This window comes from Coregonus lavaretus (genome assembly GCF_964263955.1).
Source record: "Coregonus lavaretus genome assembly, chromosome: 31".
NCBI lineage: Eukaryota > Metazoa > Chordata > Actinopteri > Salmoniformes > Salmonidae > Coregonus > Coregonus lavaretus.
In genome coordinates this window covers 39,531,749-39,545,456 of record NC_140018.1, presented here as the reverse complement: position 1 = coordinate 39,545,456, position 13,708 = coordinate 39,531,749, and the positions used below count along the sequence as shown (strand labels likewise).

The following is a 13,708-nucleotide window of genomic DNA, read 5'->3' as shown; positions in this document are numbered from 1 at the left end:
TGGAGACTGGCTAGGCCACTCCAGGACCTTGAAATGCTTCTTACGAAGCCACTCCTTCGTTGCCCGGGCGGTGTGTTTGGGATCATTGTCATGCTGAAAGACCCAGCCACGTTTCATCTTCAATGCCCTTGCTGATGGAAGGAGGTTTTCACTCAAAATCTCACGATACATGGCACTATTCATTCTTTCCTTTACACGGATCAGTCGTCCTGGTCCCTTTGCAGAAAAACAGCCCCAAAGCATGATGTTTTCACCCCCATGCTTCACAGTAGGTATGGTGTTCTTTGGATGCAACTCAGCATTCTTTGTCCTCCAAACACGACGAGTTGAGTTTCTACCAAAAAGTTATATTTTGGTTTCATCTGACCATATGACATTTTCCCAATCCTCTTCTGGATGCACTCTAGCAAACTTCAGACGGGCCTGGACATGTACTGGCTTAAGCAGGGGGACACGTCTAGCACTGCAGGATTTGAGTCCCTGGCGGCGTAGTGTGTTACTGATGGTAGGCTTTGTTACTTTGGTCCCAGCTCTCTGCAGGTCATTCACTAGGTCCCCCCGTGTGGTTCTGGGATTTTTGCTCACCGTTCTTGTGATCATTTTGACCCCACAGGGTGAGATCTTGCATGGAGCCCCAGATCGAGGGAGATTATCAGTGGCCTTGTATGTCTTCCATTTCCTAATAATTGCTCCCACAGTTGATTTCTTCAAACCAAGCTGCTTACCTATTGCAGATTCAGTCTTCCCAGCCTGGTGCAGGTCTACAATTTTGTTTCTGGTGTCCTTTGACAGCTCTTTGGTCTTGGCCATAGTGGAGTTTGGAGTGTGACTGTTTGAGGTTGTGGACAGGTGTCTTTTATACTGATAACAAGTTCAAACAGGTGCCATTAATACAGGTAACGAGTGGAGGACAGAGGAGCCTCTTAAAGAAGAAGTTACAGGTCTGTGAGAGCCAGAAATCTTGCTTCTTTGTAGGTGACCAAATACTTATTTTCCACCATAATTTGCAAATAAATTCATAAAAAATCCTACAATGTGATTTTCTGGATTTTTTTTTTTCAATTTGTCTGTCATAGTTGACGTGTACCTATGATGAAAATGACAGGCATCTCTCATCTTTTTAAGTGGGAGAACTTGCACAATTGGTGGCTGACTAAATACTTTTTTCCCCCACTGTATATATATATTTTTTAAATCATTTCTTTCCTTGAGCCTGTTTGGGCCACTGAAATGCTCAGTCTGATCGTGTGGGCGTTAGAAAACAAAATTTAATATGAAATGTGATATTTACATACACAGCCTGATTAGCCAATAGGAAGGTCTAGAGCACACCTCCTTATCCCTTCAGAAAACAACAACAACAAAAGGTACATGGTATTCAACCTATCAGTCGGAGCTCGAGTTGGACTCTGAAAGCGACAAACTTCAACAGGTGTGTAGGCTACTTTGTTTTGTCATCAAAACAAAAAGGCATACATTATGCATCTTAATTTGCTATATCATTGTTGTACTGTTTTCAATAGGTCCCCAGAAGATGCAGAACCAGAACAGCCTGTTTGACCATACTGGCCTATACCCTGTCTGCCATCTATTCATTGCAGAACGCCATGATTATCTACAGGGCAGGCTATAGGCCTCTGTGTCTGAGGCCAAACACAGTAACCAATACTAAGTATACTTAATGGCCCATGGTATAATCTTCAGTATCATCAAAGTCTATTTCATCATTTTGCAAAATAGACTTTGTAATGATACTGGAGATTACATTAAAAAATGTTAATAAGTTAACACTGTTGAATTATGTTGTTGAAAGTAAATAAAGAAACTAGACGACAACGATAGGTTGTTGTCATTCTTCATAAACTCTCGTCAGTTATTTACATACAGTAACTGAATTGCAGTGGATCTGTTTATTATATTTTCTTTATTGTAAAAGTGCTCCATGTATCTCAGATCGTAAACAAGGTTATAATGAAAGTCAAAATCATGGCACGTACAGTGCCTTCAGAAAGTATTCATACCCCTTGACTTATTCCACATTTTGTTGTTTTACAGCCTTAATTCAAAATTGATTGAATATTTTTTTTTCTCACCCACTACACACAATACCCCATAATGATGAAGTGAAAACATGTTTTTAAATTTTTTTGCAAATGTATTGAAAATGAAACATATTTCATTTACGGAAGTATTTACACCCCTTTGCTATGACACTCCAAATTGAGCTCAGGTGCATCCAATTTCATTTGATCATCCTTGAGTCACTGCAACTTGATTGGAGTCCACCTCTGGCCAATTCAATTGTTTGGACATGATTTAGAAAGAAACACACGTCTATATACTGTAAGGTCCCACAGTTGACAGTGCATGTCCGAGCCGAAACTATACCATGAAGTCCACGGAATTGTGATGAGGCATATATCTGGGGAAGGGTATAAAACTATTTATAGAGTGTTGAAAGTTTCCAAGAGCACAGTGGTCTCAATAATTTGGAAATTGACAAAATGTGGAACTACCCACTCAGCCAAGAGCTGGCTGTCTGACCAAACTGAGCAACCGGGCAAGAAGGACCTTGGTCAGGGAGGTGACCAAGAACCCAATGACCACACTGACAGAACTACAGAGTTCCTTAGCTAAGGTGGGAGAACCTGCCAGAAGGACAACAGTCTCTACAGCACTTCACCAATCTGGGGTTTATGGACTGAAGCCACTCCTGAGAAAAAGGCACGTGAAATAGTCTGAGATCATAAGGCAAAATATTATGTGGTCTGATGAGACGGAAATTGAACTCTTTGGCCAGAATGCAAAGCGCTATGACTGGAGAAAACCAGGCACCACTCAACACCTGTCTAACACCATCCCTACCGTGAAGCATGGTGGTGGCAGCATCATGCTATTATATTTTATTTACCTTTATTTAAATCAAGGAGTCACCACTGAGACCAGTGTCTCTTTTACAAGGGAACCCTGCATATACATATACAAAATGCAATATAAAACAAATAAAATACAGCACAATTCATACTGCACAGCCAAACATAAATATACACAAAAACACAGTCAACTAAAACAAACACATTCTTCATTATAAAAATCCTCTGTCTGAACTGCCCTAGGGACACTAACGCATCTATTCAACATTTATTTTGGAGATCATTCCAAACATGTGGAGCAAAAAAACTAAATGGCTGACTTACCTAACTCTGTAGACACCAAAGGAGTCTCCAGAGTTAACCAACCCTGTGAACGGGTTTGATAACTTGTAATTTAAAATCTTAAACAGTGAAGTTAGGTAAGCCAGAAGTTTGTGGAGCAGGGCTTTGTAAACAAAAAGAGCGTAATGATGTGATCTACATGACTTCAGAGGTCCAGCACTGTCTCCTGTGATAAATGAAGGGCGCTATGTGAAAACCATCCAGAGGTTTAAGAGTAGAGGTAGTTTGATAAATAGTATCACCATAATCAAGAACAGGTAGAACGGTTGACTGCACAATCTGCTTCCTGCTGACTAGAAAGAGACCAGATCTGTTTCTGTAAAAAAAAAAGCACACTTTAAATCTTAGTTTCTTAACAAGCTCATGTGTATGTTTTTTCAACGATAAAATCATTGTCAATCCAAATACCAAGGTATTTGTATGCAGGGACTCGTTTGATTACAGAACCATCCGATGAATGAAGATGTAATCCATCTGAGACAATCTTACGACAACTTGAAAACAACATGTATTTTGTTTCCCCCGTTTAAGCACGAGTTTTAAAATCAGTAAGGGCTTCCTGCACAACTGCAAAATCAGACTGCAGACTTGTCACAGTCAGGTCAGCAGTCGTGGCAATTGCGTAGATAATAGTATCATCCACATATAGATTACATTTAAAATGTTTAACAGATTGACCAATAGCATTTATATAAATAGTGAAAAGAACAGGTCCTAGTATCGACCCCTGCAGAACACCTTAATGTACTTCAAGAAATTCAGATTTAACCCCATCAATCACGATGGCCTGTGTTCTGTCACTAAGATAATCACGAAACCAAGAGCAGGCGTCAGAGCCCAGGCCAATAAAATAGCATGATCAACAGTATCAAATGCTTTAGACAGGTCCACAAACAAGGCAGCACAATTCATTTTAGTGTCTAAAGCATTGACAATACCATTAACAACTAATGTGGTTGCTGTGATAGTGCTGTGCCCTGGCCTAAACCCAGATTGAGTTATATTCAAAATACCATGCTCAGATAAAAAGAGGGAAGTTGCTTATTTACCAAAGATTCGAGAATCTTGGCTAGACATGGAAGCCTGGAGATGGGACGATAATTATCAAGATCACTACTGTCACTGCCCTTATGGAGTGGCAGCACATAAACTCCAGAATCCGCATTTTGCCCACTCTTTGAGATAGAAGGGTTAGACGCTCTTTCAAAAAGATAGCCCGCTGAAATAAAATGATGATTAAATACATAAATGATGGCATTTTTGTCTGTAATGGGGCCAGAGTCTGAATTAATTTGTTGGGGAAGAGAGGAGGAAATGCAACCCTTTAGAGATTTGACCGTTTTCCAGAATTTAGCCGGGTTCCCCTTCTAATCAGAAAGAGTGGTTACATAATAATCAGATTTAGCCTTTTTGATCAGTCTTACTCATTGATTCCTCAGTTGCCTAAAATACTGCAAATCTGGGCCTAAGCCAGTGTTCCTGGCCTTGACCCAGGCAACATTTCTCTTATGAATGACTTCAGATAACTCAGGAATGAACCAGGCATTCGATCTACCTTTAACTCTCAGAGTTTTGAAGGGGCATGATTATCTACAATAGTATTGAAGACATTTGCAAAAAAGCTTAAAGCTAAAATCAGGTTCAGGGATAGCTTAGATACAATCAAGGTCACTAAAATAAAGACCATTTAAAAAAGCTTGTTCACTAAAGTTTTTAAAGTTCCTCTTAGTGAGGACACAAAGCCTAGATTTATGCATTTTCATAGTTACATTTATGTATAGTCACCCCAGCTGTAAAATAGTAAATAATGGCTACTTCTTAGAAAGTATTAAACTGTCAAGAGGAGTAAAACAAGGTTGCCCACTATCAGCATATCTATTTATTATGGCCATCAATGTTAGCTATTAAAATCTGATCCAACAATAATATCAAGGGGCTAGAAATCCAAGGCTTAAAAACAAAAAGGTATCATTGTACGCAGACGACTCATGTTTACTTTTAAATCCGCAATCTGAATCCCTGCACAGACTCAGAGGATTTAGATAATTTCTCTAACCTCTCTGGATTACAACATAACTATGATAAGTGTACCATATTACGTATTGGAACGCAGAAAATAAAAAAATTACATTCCCATAAAATGGTCTGACGGTGAAGTGGACATACTCGGTATTCATGAATACATTCTCACTACAATAAATATTAATAGAAAGTTAGCAAGATCTTATCTATTTTTGCTACAATGGAAAGGTAAATAAACACCTGTCTATTTGTGGAAAAATCACCCTGATTAATTATTTAGTCATTTCCCAGTTTACCTATTTACTTAAGGCCCTGCCTACACCTAACGACTTGTTTTTTAAATTATATGAGCAAAAAATATTCCACTTTATTTGGAACGGCAAGCCAGACAAAAATAAACGGGCCTATTTATATAATGAATATGAATTAGGAGGGATACAATTATTCAATATTAAAGCATTGAACCTCTCACTAAAGGCTTCAGTCATACAAAAGTTCGAACTGTAAGAGTGGCTCACCCAGTGTTAAAAAATGGCTTTTTTCCCTTTATCCAGATTACAACCTCTCACTTTTGGTTATTTGAAAATTAAATAATCTCCAAAATATAGTTATTTTTAAAACAAGCCATAGAAAACTGGTTGCAATTTCAGTTTCATCCACCAGATAAGACAAATATAATGGCTAAACATAAATACACCAATTGATTAAAAAATGTTTTGGGGAAAAAATGTTTTAAAAATGTAAAATTTTTCCACATTTTGTTACGTTACAGCCTTATTCTAAAATTGATTAAATTATTTATTTTTCTCATCAGTCAAACCTCAATACCCGTAAAGACAAAGCGAAAACAGGTTTCTAGACATTTTTGCAAATAAAAAACAGAAATACCTTATTTACATACAGTGGGGAGAACAACTATTTGATACACTGCCGATTTTGCAGGTTTTCCTACTTACAAAGCATGTAGAGGTCTGTAATTTTTATCATAGGTACACTTCAACTGTGAGAGACGGAATCTAAAACAAAAATCCAGAAAATCACATTGTATGATTTTTAAGTAATTAATTTGCAATATAGCTGTCATGCAATATGCTGGCATGTCATGCCTAAATTTTCGAAACTTGCCAATGAAAAAATAATTAAAGTAGGTGGCAATATCAGTCGGTTTTGTGATTAATCTGATTCAATGAATGATGGAGCCGAGTTTGCTTTTTTTTTAAACCAGAAATGTCATTTAAGGTGCTCCAAAGCTTTTTACTATCATTCTTTATGTCATTTATCTTTGTTTCATAGTTTACTTTCTTCTTTTCATTCAGTTTAGTCACATGATTTCTCAATTTGCAATACGTTTGCCAATCGGGTGTACAGCCAGACTTATTTGCCATCTCTTTTGCCTCATCCCTCTCAACCATACCATTTTTCAATTCCTCCTCAATCCACAGGGATTTAACAGTTTGTCATTTTCTTCTTAGTGGGTGCATGCTTATTAGTAAATGGGATAAGTAATTTCATAAATGTGTAAAGTGGGCAGCCTGATGAAAGCCAGTCAATATTTAAAATCACCCAGAAAGTATACCTCTCTATTGATATCACATATATTATCAAGCATTTCTCACGTTATCCAGATACTGACTGTTAGCACTTGGTGGTCTATAACAGCTTCCCACCAGAATGGGCTTTAGGTGAGGCAGATGAACCTGTAGCCATATTACTTCAACAGTATTTAACAAGAGATCCTCACAGATCTGGGGAAGGGTACCAAACAATGTATGCAGCATTGAAGGTCCCCAAGAACGCTGTGGCCTCCATCATCATTCTTAAATGGATGAAGTTTGGAACCACCAAGACTCTTCCTAGAGCTGGCCGCCTTGCCAAACTGAGCAATGAGGGAGAAGGGCCTTGGTCAGGGAGGTGACCAAGAACCCGATGGTCACTCTGACAGAGCTCCAGAGTTCCTCTGTCGAGATGGGAGAACCTTCCAGAAGGACAACCATCTCTGCAGCACTCCACCAATCAGGCCTTTTTGGTAGAGTGGCCAGACGGAAGCCACTCCTCAGTAAAAGGCACATGACAGCCCGCTTGGAGTTTGCCAAAAGGCACCTAAAGGACTCTCAGACTATGAGAAACAAGATTCTCTGGTCTGATGAAGCCAAGATTGAACTCATTTCTGGAGGACACCTGGCATCATCCCTACGGTGAAGCATGGTGGTGGCAGCATCATGCTGTGGGGATGTTTTTCAGCGGCAGGGACTGGGAGACTAGTCAGGATCGAGGGAAAGATGAACGGAGCAAAGTACAGAGAGATCCTTGATGAAAACCTGCTCCAGAGCGCTCAGGACCTCAGACTCGGGCAAAGGTTCACCTTCCAACAGCACAATGACCCTAAGCACACAGCCAAGACAATGCAGGTGTGGCTTTGGGACAAGTCTCCGAATGTCCTTGAGTGGCTCAGCTAGAGCCCAGACTTGAACCCGATCTAACATCTCTGGAGACCCGAAAATAGCTGTGCAGCGACACTCCCCATCCAACCTGACAGAGCTTGAGAGGATCTGCAGAGAAGAATGGGAGAAACTCCCCAAATACTCAAGTGCCAAGCTTGTAGTGTCATACCCAAGAAGAAACGAGGCTGTAATCGCTGCCAAAGGTGCTTCAACAAAGTTCTGAGTAAAGGGTCTGAATATTTATGTAAATGTAATATTTCAGTTTATTTGTGGAGCTAACAAAAATATATGAAAATGTCTGCACTATCCAAAATTACAACCAACTGATTGCAGCATTACTGCAAAAATGGAGGAGGCAAAGTTGAAGGGGGAGAAGGTAAGGAACTTGTCTGTCAGCCATACATTAAAGATAAAAAAAATGTGTATCTTTAATTGTATCAAAAAATTGACAGCTGCGCAATACAGGTTACAAAATAGTTGGGAAGAGATTTTTTATGTGCCGGTTCCATGGCACATGGTTTATGAACTGATACACAAAACAACGCCGGATTCAAAACGTAGTTTTTCAATTTAAAATATTATGCAACTAATAGAATGTTATGTATATGGGGCATACAATCATCCCAGCTCTGCAGATTTTGCTGCGAATAGACAAAATAATTAGATCACTTGTTTTGGTACTGCCCATATGTAGCTTGTTTTTGGTCGCAGGTTTGGGAATGGCTGAAAAATCACAACATTTACCTAAAACTAACTCTGCAAATAGCACTGCTGGGTGATTTGAAAAGCCATAGTCAATCGATCAATAATATAATAATACTCTTACAAAAAATATGTTTTCATTTAAACTCTGTAGAAACTATGAGAAACAGCACAGTTGAAAAATATGGCAAGCAGAAAACAAAACTTGATGGTTTTCATAGATAGATGGGAGGGGTTGAGGGTAGCTGAAGGGTGGAACTAAAGGAAAAGAGCGATAACTTTGGTATAAATGTACCGTGCCCGTAAAATGTATAATTGGAAGTAGAAGTCTAAGTATTGTTGTTCATTAGTTTACATGACTGGGCAGGGGCACAGCCATGGGTGGGGCCTGGGAGAAACCCAGAATGGGTTTTTCCCCACAAAAGGGATTTATTACAGACAGAAATACTCCTCCGTTTCATCAGCTGCCTGGGTGGCTGGTCTCAGATCCTGCAGGTGAAGAAGCCGGATGTGGAGGTTCTGGGCTGGCGTGGTTACACGAGGTCTGCGTTGTAAGGCCAGTTGGATGTACTGCCAAATTCTCTAAAATGACATTGGAGGCGGCTTATGGTAGAGAAATGAACATTAAATTATCTTGCAACAGCTCTGGTGGACATTCCTGCAGTCAGCATGCCAAATGCACGCTCCCTCAAAATTAAGACATATGTGGCAGTGTTGTGACAAAACCGCACATTTAAGAGTGGCCTTTTACTGTCCTCAGCACAAGTTGCACATGTGTAATGATCATGCCTTTTAGACAGCTTTTTTATATCCCACACCTGTCAGGTGGATGGATTATCTTGGCAAAGGAGAAATGCTCACTAACAGGGATGTAATCAAATTTGTGCACAACATGAGAGAAATAAGCTTTTTATGTGTATGGAAAATTTCTGGGATCTTTTATTTCTGCTCATGAAACATGGGACCAACACTTTACATGTTATTTTATATCAACCTTGATAGAACCCACAATATTAAAGCTGATCCAGCCCCTAAAGAAAAAAATGCTTTGGGGATGTTTTTCAGTGGCAAAGGGACTGGGAGACTGGTAAGGATAGACGGAACAATTAATGGAGCCAAATACAGGCAAATACTTGATGAGTACCTGCTTCAGAATGCAAACGACCTTAGACTGGGGCGAAGATTTACGTTCCAACAGGACAATGACCCCAAGCATACAGCCAAAGCAAAGCTGGAATGGCTTCAGGACAAGAATGTTAAAGTCCTTGAGCGGCCCAGCAAAAGCCCAGACTTGAATCCCTTTGAAAATCTGTGGAAAGACCTGAAGATTGCTGTTCACTGCCGCTCCCCCTCTAACTTAACAGAGCTTGAGAAAATGTCCAAATCCAGATGTGCAAAGCTGATACAGACATACCAAAAGATGACTCAAAGCTGTAATCGCCGCCAAAGGTGCTTCTACAAAGTATTGACTCAGAGGTGTGAATACATATGTAAATGAATACGTATTTAATTTGCAATAAATTAGCAAACATTTCTAAAAACATGTTTTCAATTTGTCATTATGGGGTAGTGTGTAGATGGGTGAGATTTTTAAAAAATATTTAATCCATTTGAATTCAGGCTGTTTAACGCAACGAAATGTGGAATAAGTCAAGGGGTATGAATACTTTCTGAAGGCACTGTAAGTATCTTTTCAAGTTATTGTTTCACTACTCAAGCTCTGGAAAATATCACTTGTTCACAGTTAGAATCAGAATAAAAATACCTCTAACACCTATTTTAGCGACTGATGGTACTTTTCTCAAATTCTATTTACATTTTACGTCATCTTATCCAGAGCGACTTACATGATTCATTTTTTTATTTATTTTTTCCCATACTGCTCCCCCTGTGGGAAACGAACCCACAACCCTGGCATTGCAAACGCCATGCTCTACCAACTGAGCTACCTCCCTGCCGGCCATTCCCTCCCCTAACCTGGACGACACTGGGCCAATTGTGCGCCGCCCCATTGGTCTCCCGGTTGCGGCCGGCTACAGCAGAGCCTGGATACGAACCAGGATCTCTAGTGGCACAGCTAGCACTGCGATGCAGTGCCTTAGACCACTGCGCCACTCGGGAGATGTTCTTTCTTATCCAGATAGTAAATTAAAACACATATGTGCACCAAAACAAATTACAGAAAGCATTGAGTCTTACATATGATAAGGAAAGACATGCACAACAATATAATATTAATAAAACAATAACTTTATTGAAAGGGGAAAACATTGTCTCTTTTAAAACTGAAAACACACGTGCATTTGCATCACTATCATATCACCATACACAACTGCTTGCCCTTGCATTCAGGTGCCACACAAGCAAATCACGTCATATTCTCCTTTCTATATTTACTGCAACAAAACCAACATTTTTTAGAGTAGTCCTCAAGTACATAACATTTATTTCTGTTCCGACAATCAGCCAAATGTTAGCTTGGTCTTTGAGCTGTTTGTGCTATATAGCCATTAGCCAACTCATATGTATAGCCAAGCCAACAGCTATGGTATCATGGCATTACAACTATCATACATTTGGAGTTAGCAAGACAGCATAAACCGATCTGGGACCAGGCTATAGCATTTCTACGACCTTCACCACCAGCTTGGTATGAGCAGCACCAACTACCAGCATCAACCTAGGAGGGTTAGGTGGGGGAGGGGGAGGACCAGTTCAGCTGCTTCTCTGCCAGTCGATGTTCACCTGTCTGTGTGTGTCTCATACTCTTTGTCCTAGTCTTCACACCAAGTAGCTCCTCATCAAAAACATCTTCCTCCAAGAAGTCCATGACTTCATGGTCCTCTTCATCCTGCAGGACTTCCTCAGCTATGGCTCTTTAGCACATAAGGGGATCATGAATGGACGTTATCAAACTGTTTGCAAGGTGACAAAGTTACATTTTATGTTTTTATGTTTTCACTCACATTTGAGAAAATGTAACATTATTTCATATCTGATAGTCCATAACTGAAATAAAATGATAATGTATGCCTGTAGCAAAGTCAAACCGCTAGATCTCTAGCCTGAGCTTTCATAAGTCATTTGATGTATCATAAGACTTACACATTCATTCTGGTATTCAACTGCCAGAAGGCTTACTATTTGTTTTAGGAATCATATCACAGATAAACATACACCTAATGAGATATCTAGCTAGCTAATAATATTAGTAGCTACCCTCCCTCTTGCTTTGTGCTGGCAGGCTAGTAATAATAATAAAAATAAATTAAACTTCTATAGTGCTTTCATAATAGAAATCTCAAAGCAATATAAGAAGCCTTTTGGACCTAGACTCCAGCCACCCTAGTCATAGACTGTTCTCTCTGCTACCGCACGGCAAGCGTTACCGGAGCACCAAGTCTAGGACCAAAAGGCTTCCTAACAGCTTCTACCCCCAAGTCATAAGACTCCTGAACAGCTAATCATGGCTACTCGCACTATTTGCATTGTCACCCACACCCCACCCCCTCTTTTACGCGGCTGCTACTCTGTTTATTATCTATGCATAGTCACTAACTCTACCCACATGTACATATTACCTCAATTACCTCGACTAACCGGTGCCCCTGCACATTGACTCTGTACCGGTACCCCCTGTACAGTGGGGGAAAAAAGTATTTAGTCAGCCACCAATTGTGCAAGTTCTCCCACTTAAAAAGATGAGAGAGGCCTGTAATTTTCATCATAGGTACACGTCAACTATGACAGACAAAATGAGAATTTTTTTTCCAGAAAATCACATTGTAGGATTTTTAATGAATTTATGAATTTAATGAATTTATTTGCAAATTATGGTGGAAAATCTTCCATTCCTCTCACGCTTCAAGCGACTCCTCACAAGCTATAAATCCAACTAATGATTTGCCTCCTTTAGAAATGTCCTTGTTTTTCCAAGTCATTATAATGCACTTTAGACTAAATCTTCATCAGCACATTGCAGCTCAGAGAATGCCATTGAGTAGCTAGTAGAAAGTTCATCCGGGCAGAGGTCCTCAAGAGAACGTTCAAAACAATATTGTGACGAAGCATGCAACCCATGAATACCATGTCCTTTACTTATAATAGAAAAATAACTATCTAGACACTTACTTCATGAATGGTTGCTGCTGCTGCCGATTTCAAGATCCATGCGATGCTCGATGGAGCTGCTGGGAAATCCACCTGTGTACCTAGCCTGATTTGCAGTGTAGTCCGATGCAAAGTGTGCTGTGCAGGAGGTTCGACTGAACTTCTCTGACAGTTGATTATGATAAATAAATCGCTGCCAAATCAGACAAACTGATTGTTCGGCTGGAATACAGTGCTAAGGCATCCATAATGCACAATCTCTCTTGCTTTTGGGCGGGACCAGCGCCAAAACTAGGAGGGAATATGTAAATAAATTATTAACGTTAATTGGTCTATTATAATCAGATCGCCGGGTGCGGGTCAAAAGTACATCCCACTTGAACAGGCTGAAATTTCAGGCATTTTTTTTTAACAGATCTTACACAAAAAGGCCATTATCATCACTTTCACAATATTCAGTGTGGAAATATCTTCTTTTTTTTTTACGGTAAAACACATTTAACTGCACTGCACCCTTAACTACGGAAAATTCTGTTTCCATCTGCAGTATCACAGATAAAGCTAGAGGGTGCTGTGGTTCATTACACAGGAACATTTATAAATTTGAGCACAGATATAGGGCCACACACAGCACCCAAATATTGCTCTGTGTGTCCCATTAAGGAGATGGACTGGGTCTAACTTTAAGATGATTGAAAGATGAGTGGACAATGAACTTACATTTCATAAACTGATGTGATCCACAAGCCATTATTAGATACGGATATCTGAACCCATGTTACGTTAGTATGAACAATGCTTTCCCTCAATGAACACACAAAAATTAGCGATTACAGTAAATAAAATTCAGGCAAGCTTGAAGGGCCTCTGACATACCAAAACAATGCTTTTTCATTTGGTAAACATGCATTCATATAAAATATAAACCACTTTAAGGACAAGACAGACAAGGTTGTCCTATCTACATCATCAACAGGCAATGTAGCGCATGGACGACATTTGTGTTGGTCTGTCTTGTCCTTTAGGGGGTCCACCCCACGTCTCCATCTCAATTCATCTTTCTGGGATTCCTCACACCCCAGCTCCTCACCTACTGCTCTACCTTATTGGAGGAGAAGCTACCTCCCCTCAGGCCTTCTTGTCCACTACGTTTTGAGGAGGCAAGGAGTTGAGGAAAGATTCAATAGAAAAAAAAGAATCAACAATGCAGTGAAACTC

The 13,708-nt window shown here is 39.8% G+C and overlaps 1 protein-coding gene and 1 long non-coding RNA gene across 2 annotated transcripts in view; both read right to left on the bottom strand.

Moving 5' to 3' along the window:
* LOC311106440 (putative E3 ubiquitin-protein ligase UBR7) overlaps positions 1–13,708 on the bottom strand; it is a 28,770-nt gene that overhangs the window by 13,194 nt on the left and 1,868 nt on the right. The gene's annotated exons all lie outside the window — the stretch shown is intronic.
* Positions 10,610–13,700, bottom strand: LOC311106446. The gene is made up of 2 exons (XR_014610327.1): positions 12,512–13,700; positions 10,610–12,016 (listed from the first exon to the last, which is right to left on the bottom strand). It is a non-coding gene; the product is annotated as an uncharacterized lncRNA (long non-coding RNA).